Here is a 14,276-nt window from a genome sequence, read left to right on the forward strand (position 1 = left end):
TTCCTATCACTCAGCCAATTTTGTACTCATGTTGCTTCTGCCCTTCTGTCCCATGAGCTCAAACTTTTCCCCTGAATCTATTGTGCGGCACTTTATCGAATGTCATTTGGAAGTTCACATACACCACATCAACAGTATTGCCAAGATCAATCCTCTCTGTTATCTCCTGGAAAAACTCAAGTAAGTTAGATAAACACAATTTGTCCTTGTCAAATCCACGCTGGCTTTCTTTAATTAATCTGTATTTGCCTCAGGTAACTATTAATTTCATCCCAAAGTATCATTTCTAGAAGTTTCCCCACCATTGACTGGCCTGTAGTTTCTGGATTTATCCTCGCATCCTTTTTCGAACCAGGGTGTAACGTTTGCAGTTCTCCAGTCCTCTGGCACCACCCTTAAGGCTAAGGAAGATTGGAAAATTATGGCCTCTGAAATTTCCGTTCTCGTTTTCCTCAGTACCCTGGGATGGGTGGCAGGGTGCCACAGTGGTTAGGGACCCAGGTTCAATTCCCGACTTAGGTCACTATCTGTGTGGAGTTTGCGCATTCTCCCCGTGTCTGTGTGGGTTTCTGCCAGGCTCTCCAGTTTCCTCCCAAGTCCAAAGATGTGTGAGCTAGATATATTGGCCATGCTAAATTGCCCCTTTATGTCAGGTAGACTAGCTAGGGTAAATGCATGGGGTTATAACATTGGGATCTGGGTGGATCAGTACAGTCCCGAATGGCCTCCTTCTGCACTGTGGGATTCTATGATTCTATGATCTCATCTGGTCTTTTGCCTTATTGACTATAAGTAGAGACAGTCTATCCAATATCTCCTCAATTTGAAATCCTTCAAGTGTCTGAATGACCTTCTCTTTCACCATGACCCGTGCTGTATCATCTTCCTTGGTAAAGACAAATCCAAACATTCATTTAATAGTTCAGCAGTGTCCCATGCCTCAAATGTAAATCCCTTTTTTGGTCCCAGTCAGCCCCCCAGGCTGTTTGAACACCCTTTTATGAGGAATATTTGCATAAGAAACTTTGGATTCCTTTTTATATCAGCTGCCGGTCTCTTCTCATACTCTCTCTTCTCTTATTTATTTTTTCAATTCCCCTCTGAACCTTTTAACATTCAGCCTGATTCTCAGCCATATTATCCATCTGATAACTGTGATAACCACACCTTTTCTTCTTAATCTTAGTTTCTTGTCTCTTTTGTTATCCAGGGAACACTATATTTGTTTGCCCTGCTTTTCCCCTTCATGGGAACATATCATGACCATACACAAACTATATCTCCTTTAAATTCAATTCGTTGTAGATTTTCTTTCCAAGTTTTGATTCCAATTTATCTTGGTCAGATCCATTCTCACCCCACTGTATTTGACTTTTCCTAAGTTAACTATTCTTACTCTGGATCATTCCTTGTCCCTTTCCACAGCCAATACAGACCTTATGATATGATGATCATTGACTCCTAAATGCTCCCCTACTACCTTTTGATCCACTTGGCCACCTTATTCCCACAAACCAAGTCTAGCAGTGTCTCCTTTTTGGTTGGGTTATAAACATATTGCTGTGAAAAAAATCTCCTAAACATACTCTGGAACTCTTGCCCATCTCTCCTCTTTACATTCGTTATGAACAAAGAACAAAGAACAGTACAGCACAGGAACAGGCCCTTCGGTTCCCCCAGTCTGTGCTGACACAGATGCTTCTCTAAGCTAATATTTTCTTGCCTCTATGTGGTCCAGATCACTCTATTTCCTGACAATTTATGTATCTATTTTGATGCCTCTTGAAAGTTGTTACTGAATCTGCTTCCACCACCTCCCCTGGCAGCACATTCCAGGCATTCACCACCCTCTGTGTGAGAAACTTGCCCCTTACATCTCTTTTAAACCTCCCCCCCTCAATTTCAACCTATGCCTCCAAGTAATTGACCCTTCAACCCCGGGAAAAATACTCTGAATATCCATTCCATCCAAGCCTGTCATAAACACGTAAACCTCTATCCGGTTCCCCTTCATCCTCTGATGCCCCGATGAAAACAATCCAAGTTTGTTCAACCTTTCTACATAGTCCATTTCCTCCAACCCAGGCAAAATCCTGGTAATTCCTTTCTGCACCCTTTCCACTGCATCAAGATCCTTTCAGTCGTGCGGCGACCAGAATTGTACACAATACTGCAAATGCAGCCTAACCAAAGTCTGATGCAGCAGCAATATGATTTTCCAATTCAGTGCCCCAACTGATGAAGGCCAGCATGCCGTACACCTTCCTGACCACCTTGTCCACCTGAGTTGCCATAATAGGGTAGGTGGTAAGTGCCACGCAAACCAAATCCCAAGGGAAACTTAGCAAGCTATTACAACTCTTTTTGTATTTTGCCACAAGAAGTTATGGGCATTGAAACTAGGAGACAAAAAATTCAGTAACACTTTTGGAGATTTTAAATATTAAACTAAAACATTTATTGACAAAAGAAAATAAAACAAAGACACAAGATTACATTTGCACAGTTAAAATTAGTCTTACAGAATGCCATCCAAAATTATTTCCTATTTGGTTAAGACTCACAAATAAACACCCGTTTAGATAACAATCCCTTATAGATGTTTAATCGATTAAAAAAGTCCAGTAATATTACCATGAGGCACCCCCTCCCTCCGTCCCCTGCACTGACCCCATTGCTGTAGAGGAGATATATCGCAGGGCTTCTCTCTCACTCACATGCTGCTGTGGAAATTCCAAAAAAAGTTTAGGTAAAAACCTACTTCTGGGGAAAAAAATGCTTTTTTGGGTTGGTTGGAAACCCAACTTGCTTCTTCACAGTTCTGTCCTGCACAGAGCCCACTCCAGGAGATCTTCCAAAGCCATTTCCAAGCTTTCTCTCTTCCTCCCATCTCTCTCGTTAAATACTTTTTTCTGCCACTTTCTTTTCCTTCTTTGAAATTTACCTTTCCCAGAATATAATTTGTTTTTATGTTTCCCTAGTGCCCTTACTTTGAGAAAAAATAAAATTGAATAACCTCACCTCATTTACTTATGACCTTTTCAAAACTGTAAACCATTTTTACTTCCACTTAAAATTTAATAACTGAACACATTAATAAACCTTCTTTATTTCTGATGTAAATTTCTACCTGTGTCATTTTTTATGTATGTCTTATTTGCTGTCTTATTTGTTTAGAGAAAATTCAACTTGGCTATATTTACTTGAAGTGCCTGCTTTTCACACCTAGACACTTCAATGTACTCAACCCTGCAGGTAGCCAGCCCAGTTTAATTAAATTAGTCACACTTAGACACAAGCATGTTTCACAATAAATTCTGAATATATTGAAGTAAAAAAAACCTCTTGCTTCACACACTCCTGTTATCCCAGTGTATATTTGATTGAAGTCCCCCCATTCTAACTACTTGGTAATTCTCACACTTTTCTGTAATTTCCTTGCCAATTTGTTATTCTATGTCTTTCCTACTAATTAGTTGTCTATACACTCCACAGAGCAGCATTATTGCATCTTTTTAGTTCCTTAGTTCTAGCCAATTAACAATATTCCAGAATACCAATATCATGGTATTCATCTTCAATATTAACTCTTAGTTCCCATGCTCTGCCAAGTTACTTCAAAGCCCTCTGCAATCAGACTAACTATTTACCCCGGAAAGAAATTGATACTGGTTCTGTTTAGGTGCAACCTGTCTGGCTTCTACAGATCCCATTTCCCTCAGAGCTGGTCCCAATGTTCTCAGAATATGAAACCAACCTCCTACCCTAAATCTTCATCCATAGATTGATCTGCTTTATTCTCCTATTCCTATACTCACTTGCATGAAGCACTGGGGGGTAATCAAAAGATTACTACTTTGAGGTCCTGATTGCTAATTTCCTACCTGGACCCCTAATATCTGCCTGCAAGACCTCAGTTCTCTTTCTGCCTATGTCACTTGTATCAGTATGGATCATGACTCTGTCTGTTCATCCTCCCCTCTTAGGGTGCTCTGCTGCTCTTCAGTGATACCTTTGACCTTAGCACCAAGGAAGAAACACCATCCTGGATTCATCTTTGCAGCTGCAGAAATGCCTATCTGTTTTCTTAAGCATTAAATCTTCTATCATCACGTGCTTCCAGACATCTTTGTAACCCCCTGTACAGCTGAGAAGGCCATGGTGCTATGGAGTTATTTGGCTGCACTCACCAGATTAAATATCACTTGCATCAGCGTTCAGAACTGAAAACTGGTTGTACAGTGAAATGCGCTCAGGTGACTCCTGCATTACCTGCCTCTTTCTCCTTGGCTATCTAATGATCACCCAGTCTCTCTCTCCCTGCACACACTGAAGCTTTGTATTAATCACATCTATGAGTATGCTATCCACAAAGCTCTAAATCTCATGGACCCATTGCAATGATACCAGTTGCTATTCAAGCTGCATTATCCAGATTTTGAGCTATTGCAACCAGTGACACACCCTGCACAAATGGCCACCCAAGATACAAGATGTGAATGCAGAGGTTAGAGCTGTCCGACTATTTCTCTATTTTTTAGATATTGAACTGTGCTACAACTAATAAGCATTACTGTTACCGATAAAGCTTATTACAAAAATATAAGAACTAACCAGCTGCTCATTCTATTCTGTCGGCATCACTTCAATATAGGAAAACTGAATGCTTTATTTAACCGTTAATTTTTTTAAAACATTACCTGAGCATAAAGTATAATTAGTATATTTAAAATAAATATGGGTGAAATAAAATTCTAATTGTGCTGTTAATTTTTTAAAATGTCTGTGGACTTTAGACAATGAGGAAATCTTACTTTTAAACTAAAGATGTGAAGTTGCCAGTGTTGGACTGGGGTGGGCAGAGTAAGTAGTCTCACAATACCAGGTTAAAGTCCAATAGGTTTATTTGGTAGCACGAACTTTTAGAGCGCTGCTCCTTCATCAGGTGAGCTGACTTTAACCTGGTGTTTTAAAGTAAAGTTAGTTTTTTCAGTCAGTTAAAAAATAATATATGAAACATGCAAATGGCCATGTAAAGTTAGAAGAAAATGCTTCAAAGTTGATTGACAACTGTGAAAGTTTAAGCAGCCCTTACGTAACTGTTTAATTTTGCTTTCATCCCGATTGGAATTTGGGCAGTGCTTATAGTTTCCTCTGAAAATTGTAAATTCGCATTCATCTGAGAATTCAGATTTTTCCTGTAATCTTTAAGATGCTGTATATAGACAAAAATAAATACAAGGAAACATTGCAGTTGGGTTGTTTTATTTCATGCTCATCAATTCTGTCAGTTAAATGCTCCATACTCTGTGGTCTGATAAAACTATTTGGCCAAACAGTAATTAACACATACCTGGTAACTATGAGAATAATCTGAATGCATCATCTTCTCATGATAATTCTCCCTTACAGCAGTAAGCAACACTATAAAGCAACAGGAGACTCAATGAATATAGGAGTCATTTGAGCAGCACACCTGAAAAACAGAAAAGAGGCAGCAATGGAAAACAGCAGATAACAAACCAAAAGCTAAGAAAACCAAATAATCATGATGCTTGCTTAATATTCTCATCCACTGTCACCTAGTGGTATTATCGCTACACTATTAGCCCAGAAACTCAACTAATGTTCTGCGGACCCAAATTTAAATGCCACCATGGCAGATGGTGAAATTTGAATTCAATACAAAAAAATTCTGGAATTAAGAATCTACTGATGACTATGAAACAATTGTCGATCATCAGAAAAACCCATCTAGTTCACTAATGTCCTTTAGGGAAGGAAATCTGCTATCCATATCTCGTCTGGCCTACATGTGACTGAGAGCCACAGCATTGTGGTTGATTCTCAACTGTCCTTGGGCAACTAGGGATGGGCAATAAACGCTGGCCAGCCAGTGATGTCCTTGTCGTTGATGAATCAAGTCATTTTCCACCTTGGGTTTTTTGTTGATCTGAAAGCCCTGAAACTAGTGCCTTGCATTTGTGAAATTTCTCAGCAGTGAACCTGAAAACATGAATGTTCACACTTCTTTACAAAAACTTTTGTTTCAAAAAGTATCCAGAACCTTTCTCAGAAAGCTTACACAAAAATCTTAAAGTATCAAGGCTAAGCCAGAGAATTGGCAAGTCATGAAATTTGTACTAAATTCAGAATTGTCAGTGATTCACTGGACAGACTGAGAAAATCTATCCAGTTTGTCAAAGTACATTGCTTCAGTATTCTAACTCTCCTATGCTAGAATCACAACACCAGGTTAAAGTCCAACAGGTTTATTTGGTAGCACAAGCTTTCGGAGTGCTGCTCCTTCACCAGGTGATACAGACACAGCCCCTCTACTCACCTGATGAAGAGGCAGTGCTCAGAATGCTCATGCTACCAAATAAACCTGTTGGACTTTAACCTAGTGTTGTGAGACTTTTTACTGCGCCCACCGCAGTCCAATACCAGTATCTCCATATCTATGATGGAATGGTGGATTGATTTGGAGATTCCTAAATCTGTCACATGACAAAACATTTAAGATATGTGTGATGTTGGCAATATATTGCAATCTTTGGTTTGCACAGCAGAAAGTTTACTGTTCATTTTCCTTTTTCATCGGACAACAGATTAAATGTTTGTGTAAATCTTTGACTACCCATTTTTCCTTAGCTTTTGGTCTTCATTTTAGCATTATCTACAAATCTGATGAGTTTACAATTGGTTGCAGCATTTAGATTTAACACACAGATTAAAATAACAGTCTGACTAGCAAAATAAAAGAAAACATCATATCTCCTCTTATCTGTATGCCACTGTTTTGACTGTTCAACATCTTATTAGATTTGTTGATTGCTGTTTTGTTCTATATGGGCAATTTCACATTCAACACAGCAAGAGTCCAATGCCTCTTTCAGTTACATCCTTAGCTATTTGTTGCAACGTTGGGTAGAGTAATTGTAGATTAGTGTTTGTAAAATGTTCAGGAGAAAGCATTGCATTGTCTTTTTAAAAGATGGTGCTTTTTCTGTGCTTAGAGAGTTTAAAAAATGCATGTATGGAGCCCCAAATTGAAACATTTGTATTGTAAGGCCAAGCAGTAGTTCTTAACAAGACATCAGGGTTTTGAATTTAGCCAATCAATCTGAATTAGGCATTTAGATACCAAGAAACTATTAAATTTAAAATATTGATATGTCATCACAGACATAAAAGAAGAGGGCAGTGGGACAAAAAGGAGAGAGCAACTACCACCTGGTACAGCTCACAACTCTCAGCTCAAAGCACTGTTTAGACAGCAAAGGTACCAAAGAAAAAAGAAGGAAGAAGAAAAGTTCCAGACAAAAGAATTAATAGGGGAGGTCCAGAATATTCCAGATGACACAAAATCTATAATTTCGAGAGTGACTAAAATTCTACTTTTTGTTAATGAGTGGGAATTGTATTTATTTGAACAGCATTCTATTAGAATCTTCTTTTTTTGGGAATAGTTAATTGTCAGGAGGGATTTATTTGGTTTGTTAATAGTTTAGTTAATGTGTTCACTGTTCGTTAAATAAATTAGAGTGAGTGTCAGGGATTTATTTTGTATTTAACTTTTAGAAGTTGCTGAAGAGCAGGTCACACCACTTCACACACACCTTTTACAGATTATAAGATGAGGTATTCCTCTTTAGGTGTTTTGGTGTTAGATCTCAGAGGGGGGAAATCAACCTCCACTTTATGACATGTTTAAATATAATTCATGGAATATGCATGTTGTCTATTTTTTTTCTTCATCTATGTATCACCTTTACATTTCATAGATAATCATAGAATCACTACAGTGCAGAAGGAGGTCATTTCGTCCATAGAGCTACACTGACAAACATCCCACCTAGGCCCTATCCATATAACCTCATGTATTTATCCTGCTGATCTCCCAACACTAAGGAGCAATTATCATGGCCAATCAACCTAACCCACACATCTTTGGGCTGCGGGAGGAAACCACAGCACTTAGAGGAGACCCACACAGACACGGGGAGAATGTGCAAACTCCACACTGACAGTCACCTGAGGCCGGAATTGAACCTGGGTCCCTGGTTCTGTGAGGCAGCAGTACTAACCACTGTGCCAACCATTGTGTCACTTACAAATTAAACTTCAAATACCATCATTCTGTTTACTTACATATCCAATCAGTTCTGAAGTTTCTGACCTGCCTTCTCAAATCTGCTTCTCCTTCAAGTTCGATACCATCTGCAGATTTGATCACTTTGCACTGAGTTGCAATTCTCTGGATGGTATCCAGCTTCTTGAGTATTTTTCTGGTTGTACCAGCCATGTTTTCCATCACACATCTGATTTGAGTTTTGTAAATGATGGTGGAGCATTGAGATGGTGAAAATGAACCACTCATTCCAAAATACCAATCCTCTGACCTTCTCTCTGCAATGTAACTAGTTGAGTTAAGATTCTGGCCTATAATCAACCCCAAGTTGATGATGATGGCTGACTTGGCAATAGTTAAAGATCGGGAAAAGGTTGTTGGGCTTTCCATCACAAGAGATGGCCACTGTCCAGTACTTAAATCATGCAAAGTTACCGACAACTTAACAGCTCAACCTTAAATGTTACCCAAGTCCTACTTTTAGTTGACTGCTCATTATTAGAGCAATGTGAATGGAGCAGAACACAATGGACTTATCAATGAACAAGATGAGTGCAACGCTAATTTTTTAAAATTAATTCGTGGGACGTGAGTGTTACTGGCTGGCCAGCATTTATTGCCCATCCCTAATTGCCTGAGGGCAGTTGAGAGTCAACCACATTGCTGTGGGTCTGGAGTCACATATAGGCCAGACCAGGTAAGGACAGTAGATTTTCTTCCCTTAAGGATGATAGTGAACCAGATGGGTTGTTCCGACAATCAACAGTGGTTTCTTGATCATCGGGAGATTCTTAATTCCAGATATTTTTTACTGAATTCAAATTCCACCATCTGCTGTGGTGGGATTTGAACACGGGTCCTCAGAACATTAGCTGAGTCTCCAGATTAACAGTCTAGCGATAATATCATTAGGCCATCGCCTTACCCTAATGATTTATTCAAGATCTGCAACAGAAATACCCAGATAGATTTGGCAGAGTGGGCAGTTTAAGAGGAGACACCATTCTTCACCTGATAATGCGGTTCCCTAGATTTATGACTCAGGTGTGTAATAATGTTTGTATTTAGGTTGATTAATTCAACTACCATTGCTACTTTTCTAATTTTGACAAATTATTTCACAAACCGTTTGAGAAATTTATTTTAAATCTGTGACCACATGCAAGAGGATCTATAGGGAAAACCAAACATAATGCATCTGCTGTCAGAAACCAGGCCTTGAAAACCATAGTAACCAAACTTTCTTTGTCAGCTTCTCGGTCAATAAAATTAGACCTGCAATTAATACCCCTGGAAATCTAATGACTAAAAGCCTGACTTCAAGTAATAAGAGCTTTCCATTAGCGTATACCATTTGAAATCTATGTAGGAACATGTTGCTATAGTAACCAAGGTATTGGTTAAAAGTGCAAGTTATGTGCTATTGTACTGCCATGGCAGAAAGATTTATCAGGGTCAGCTATGTTTGACAGGCCATATGACCCTGAACCCCTTGTTAATCACTTACTGGCCATTGCCTCTTGCAGGTATTGACTGAATTGAAGTGTAACTCACAAGCATTGTATATTGGGAATGGTAGAGCCTAGAGCCTTTCATTATTGCTGCACATGAACAAGATTAGATAATGCAAGAATTAGTAAATAGTAAAATCAGGCTATCAGAAAAAATAAGTAGAGCCTACTCTTTCTGTTCTACTTTTGTGTGTTCCCATTTTTTTAAATCCTTTGGTGGTGCGGAACTCGAGTATTGCTGAAAAAGTACATTTTGTCAAAGCTTTTGGTCTTTCTTTTCTTTGGGCTGGATCTAACTGCCCTCATCACCATGGGCACAAATCACCTTATGGCTGCTAAATCTCGCAGGCAGTCAAAATTAGAATTGTGCCAGTGTGACCTCAGTTTGAGATTTCTCCTCCCCCGCCCCGCAGGTTTTAAAGGCATGCGCCATCAGGGGCATGGAGGTGCCAGGAGAGACAAGGATGAACATTTCCCCGGCACCTTGGCAATGACAAGGTGGCACATGAAGAGGGTAATGGCATGGGGGCTCTTGCAGGGGGTCACCTCCATTGGGAGGTTCCCTTATATGTGGTGGAGTGAGGGGGAGAGCACCAGGCAGTTCGGGTGATGGTCGTGAAGGTGAAGGAGAAGAGTGACTGCGATACTACTGTAGTGGTAGTGGGGGGTGGGAGTAGGGTGGAGTGGGGTGGGTGGAGTGACCCCTGATATTTGTATGGTGGTGGGCTGGGGAGGTGGGGAGAGTGCCCCCAATACTTCCATGGTTTGGGATCCTCTGGGTCCATGAGGGTGTTGGGGGAACTATATTTTAAATGCAAATTGGAATGCCCTTTAAAGATGGCGTCCTGATCTCCATGGAGAGGCCTTGCCGCCTCTATCAGGCTCTGTCCCACCAGAGTGATGTGTAAAGCATGCACCCAGATTTTCTGTGCACTGTGCCAGGAAGTCTGGTCTGAAAACTCAGTTGTGTTTCTGGAGAGGACCTGACGCTGACAGATTTTGGAAAAATTACGCCCTTTGTATATATTCAGAACCTTTCTCTAATCATTGAGTTTCAGCAAATCAGTTAGCCTAAATTGTGCAGATACTAACAACTAAGGCTAATAAACTAACAAGTGCAACTATAGAAAATTAATGCACTAACTATAACTTGAAGAATTTTAAAAGCCGCACTAGATAAGAATTGCATATAAAGGGGAAATCCTTTAACCTAACAAGGCAGAGCCAGGAATGGATGGCTGGCGGGAAGTAGCCAACAGACATTAAGCCAATGACTTGTAATTTTCCAAGGTCAGCTTGCTTAAATAATTTGTGCGAACTCCCATTACAATTGTTGTGAGTGCAATAAGGGTTATGACATTCCCACTAGCAATCCAGGAACACAGTCATCTAAAGATAAATAGTTGCATCCAACAACAATGGTTCAAAATGGAATTTAAGTATTTGTCCACCTTTGCTCAGACTGTGGGGGGGAGAATTAAGTTTGAAATGCGAGCAAAATGAACAGAAAATCAATATAAAGTTATGAAATAAATTCTATAGGTAAACAAAAATGTTATAACCTCTTGTTTTATGTTGGCAAAACTGTCACACTTATTGCATAAAATATTGAGAAGGGTTTGCTATACCAAGGCATCCATCACAAAGAATACCAATTTATCATGTCTATTAGCAGTTTGTCACCAGGCTCAAATTACCTGCAGGATATGAGAACAGAAGTCGAAAACTTCATGTGATATGGTATGATAAGGTAACAAACAGCCTTCTGTGTGTCAAAGAGGCTGTCACACAGGACGGCATGCAGATTGGACACATGTCTGCCATAAATGCTCCTTCAACTTACATTTCAAGATTATCTTCCAACTTGAATGACAACACATCACAAAGTTGGGGGGAATGGGTTCCAAATGGCAAAAGAGAATCACAGGGATCCCTTACAGGGATCTACCTGCTAGACATCATGGCCTAAAATTCAAAAACCTTGGGGCAGAGGCCACAGGGGTGAATGAATTGGCCAGAGGCAAAGGTAATTTTGACTTCAGGCATCAATTTCACTGGGCCGAAAAGTTCCGTATTGGGTATCACCTTGAGGTCCAGAGAAGAACAACAGAAGATTGCAGGGCTTTATTGGTCACCTGAAGCGGGAATGACTGAGAAGCGAGCATCCCAGAAGTGGTGAAGGAGGATAATCAGAAGAGAGAAATGGTGACCAAGGTCGGCAAGTGTGGGTGGCAGACAACGGCAATCTGGAAGGGTGAGTTTGATTGGGATCAGGAAGGTAGCAAAGGTGATTCTTTAGTTTACAACCACAATACAAATGGTGTTAAAAGTTTTTAAAGGAGTTGGGAGAAATAATAGCTATCAATGGCTTGAATATGGAAATGCTTCATATTGAGTAAGGTAAGTTTTAAAATCTTGATGTCTGCTGTGGCCTGCAGCAGCTCTTTTAAGCTATGTTTGACTGTATATCAATTATGTTTTGCTGAATGTAATAGGTCTGGCATTGGCCATATTCAGGGCATAGGAACACCATCATCTGCAAGCTCCCCTCATGACGTGAAAATATATCTCTGTGCCTTCGCTGTTGGGGCGTCAAAATCCTGGAACTCCCTTCCTAACAGCATTGTGGGTGCACCTACATGGACTCCAGTGGTCCAAGAAGGCAGTTCACCATCATCTTATCCGCTTATGGGACACTAACCCTTTCAAACCCACTGTGACTATACTGTGCCTTTAAGGAATGCATTTCTGTCATGTTTCTTGTGAAGGGAATGTTTTTAACTTCAGCTCTGATTATGGTGCTGCTTTGTCTGCCCCTAAGAATGCGGAGGAATACTTGCTCCTAGTTATTGGGATGTTTGTTTTAACCTGAGTTAATGCAGTTTTGTTTTTTTTTGGATTGTCCCCTGGTGAAAGGGTTAATAGTCACACAAGTTTGAAAATCACATAAGCTACTATGAAATAAAGATCTTCTCATAAAAGTTTTCACAGATAAGCACCAAGGCCATTAGTCTGAGAAAATCCATTAAATCAGATATGTGCAACTGAAAAAAGCGAGTGATATACAGACACAGGCTTAAGTTGAGACAATGATAACTTGTAACATTGATGGATTAAGTCTTGACAATGATTGGATATTATCATTAAGCAAGCTAAGATGATTGTGATAGGTTTTAATATCTGAATGATGTAATCTTAATCACCAACTCTGAATGGAAAGAGATAACTCCTAAAATATGATTGGTATTTGCTAATTACTTTTAATCAAATTTGAAACTATAATTGCTTGTGTATTTCTGAATTCTGCACTCTGACTAGTTACAGCCCATGATCTGTGACGTTCTAGGGTCCTCCCTGTATAGCTTGATTAAAACAGGTCTTTAAAATAACTCTATTACTTGGTCTGGTTACTTGAAGGGTAGAGTTGTGTTCAATTTTAAAAAAGGCGAACATCAACGCTCACAACACCTTGGATTTCAGAGTAGGGTTTTATTAGCGTGATTGCTAAAGGCAATCTTCTCTCTCTCTGATAATTGAAGTCTGGGACTAGAAAATAGATACCTCTCTCCAGGGTGTCAAAAGACTTGCAGACTGGCAACCCAAATAAATGTGTATGTTTTGCTAACTCATTCTACAGAGAAATTTAATGCTATGAGGAATATTGCTTAAATTGGAACTAATAGAGATAACTAGCAGTTAAGAATTGTATCCTGTCGTGCTTAAGTATTTCAACTGGTAAAAGTTACACTAATAGGGTGACATGGTGGCACAGCATTTAGCACTGCTGCCTTACAGTGCCAGTGATCCTGGTTCAATTCTCCCCTCAGGTGACTGTTCATGTGAAGTTCACCCTGTGTCTGCCTGGGTTTCCTCTGGGTGCTCTGGTTTCTTCTCACAGTCCAAAGATGTGTGGGTTAGGTTGATTGGCTATGCAAAATTGACTCTTTGTGTCAGGGGGATTCGCAGCATAAAGATATGGGGTTACGGTGATACGGTCTGGGTGGGAATGTTGTCGAATGGCCACCTTCTGCACTGTAGGGAGTCTATGAATTCTTTTTGTTATAGTTAAAACTGTATTGTTAAATAAAATTTCTTTTAATAAAAGCTTCCCAGTGGATCAGAGTGAAACACCTTCGGCTCACACTAATATCAAAATCAAAAATAGTTGGGGTTTAGTTTAACTTTAAAATACACCTCAGTTTTTGATCTGAACGCCAAAAAATTGAAATAGTACAAACTAACAAATAAGCAATTTGAAGTATAGTTGGAATAAATGGGCTGGATTTCCAATTTTAAGAGTCAACTGTACTCCACAGACTACAGTTCAGACCCTGTGCCTACAATCAACTCTTTATGCGATAATACACTATGGACCTCAGGGAAGTATTAGGTGAGCTATTCATCCGTGTTCCAACTGGGGACCTTCAGTGGGCAATTAATGCCCACGTTTTTATTTTTTCATGGGATGTGAGGGTTGCTGGCTAGACCTGCATTTATTGTCCATCATAGATTGCCTTTGAGAGGGTGATGGTGAGTTGCTTTCTTGAACTGCTCTAGGCCATGCAGTGTAGTTACATCCACAGTGCTGTTCTGGGGGGATTTCTAGGATATTGACCCAGCGACAGTTAAGA

The sequence above is a fragment of the Carcharhinus amblyrhynchos genome, chromosome 16 (assembly GCF_965287045.1).
Source record: "Carcharhinus amblyrhynchos chromosome 16, sCarAmb.v2.hapA, whole genome shotgun sequence".
Classification (NCBI taxonomy): domain Eukaryota; kingdom Metazoa; phylum Chordata; class Chondrichthyes; order Carcharhiniformes; family Carcharhinidae; genus Carcharhinus; species Carcharhinus amblyrhynchos.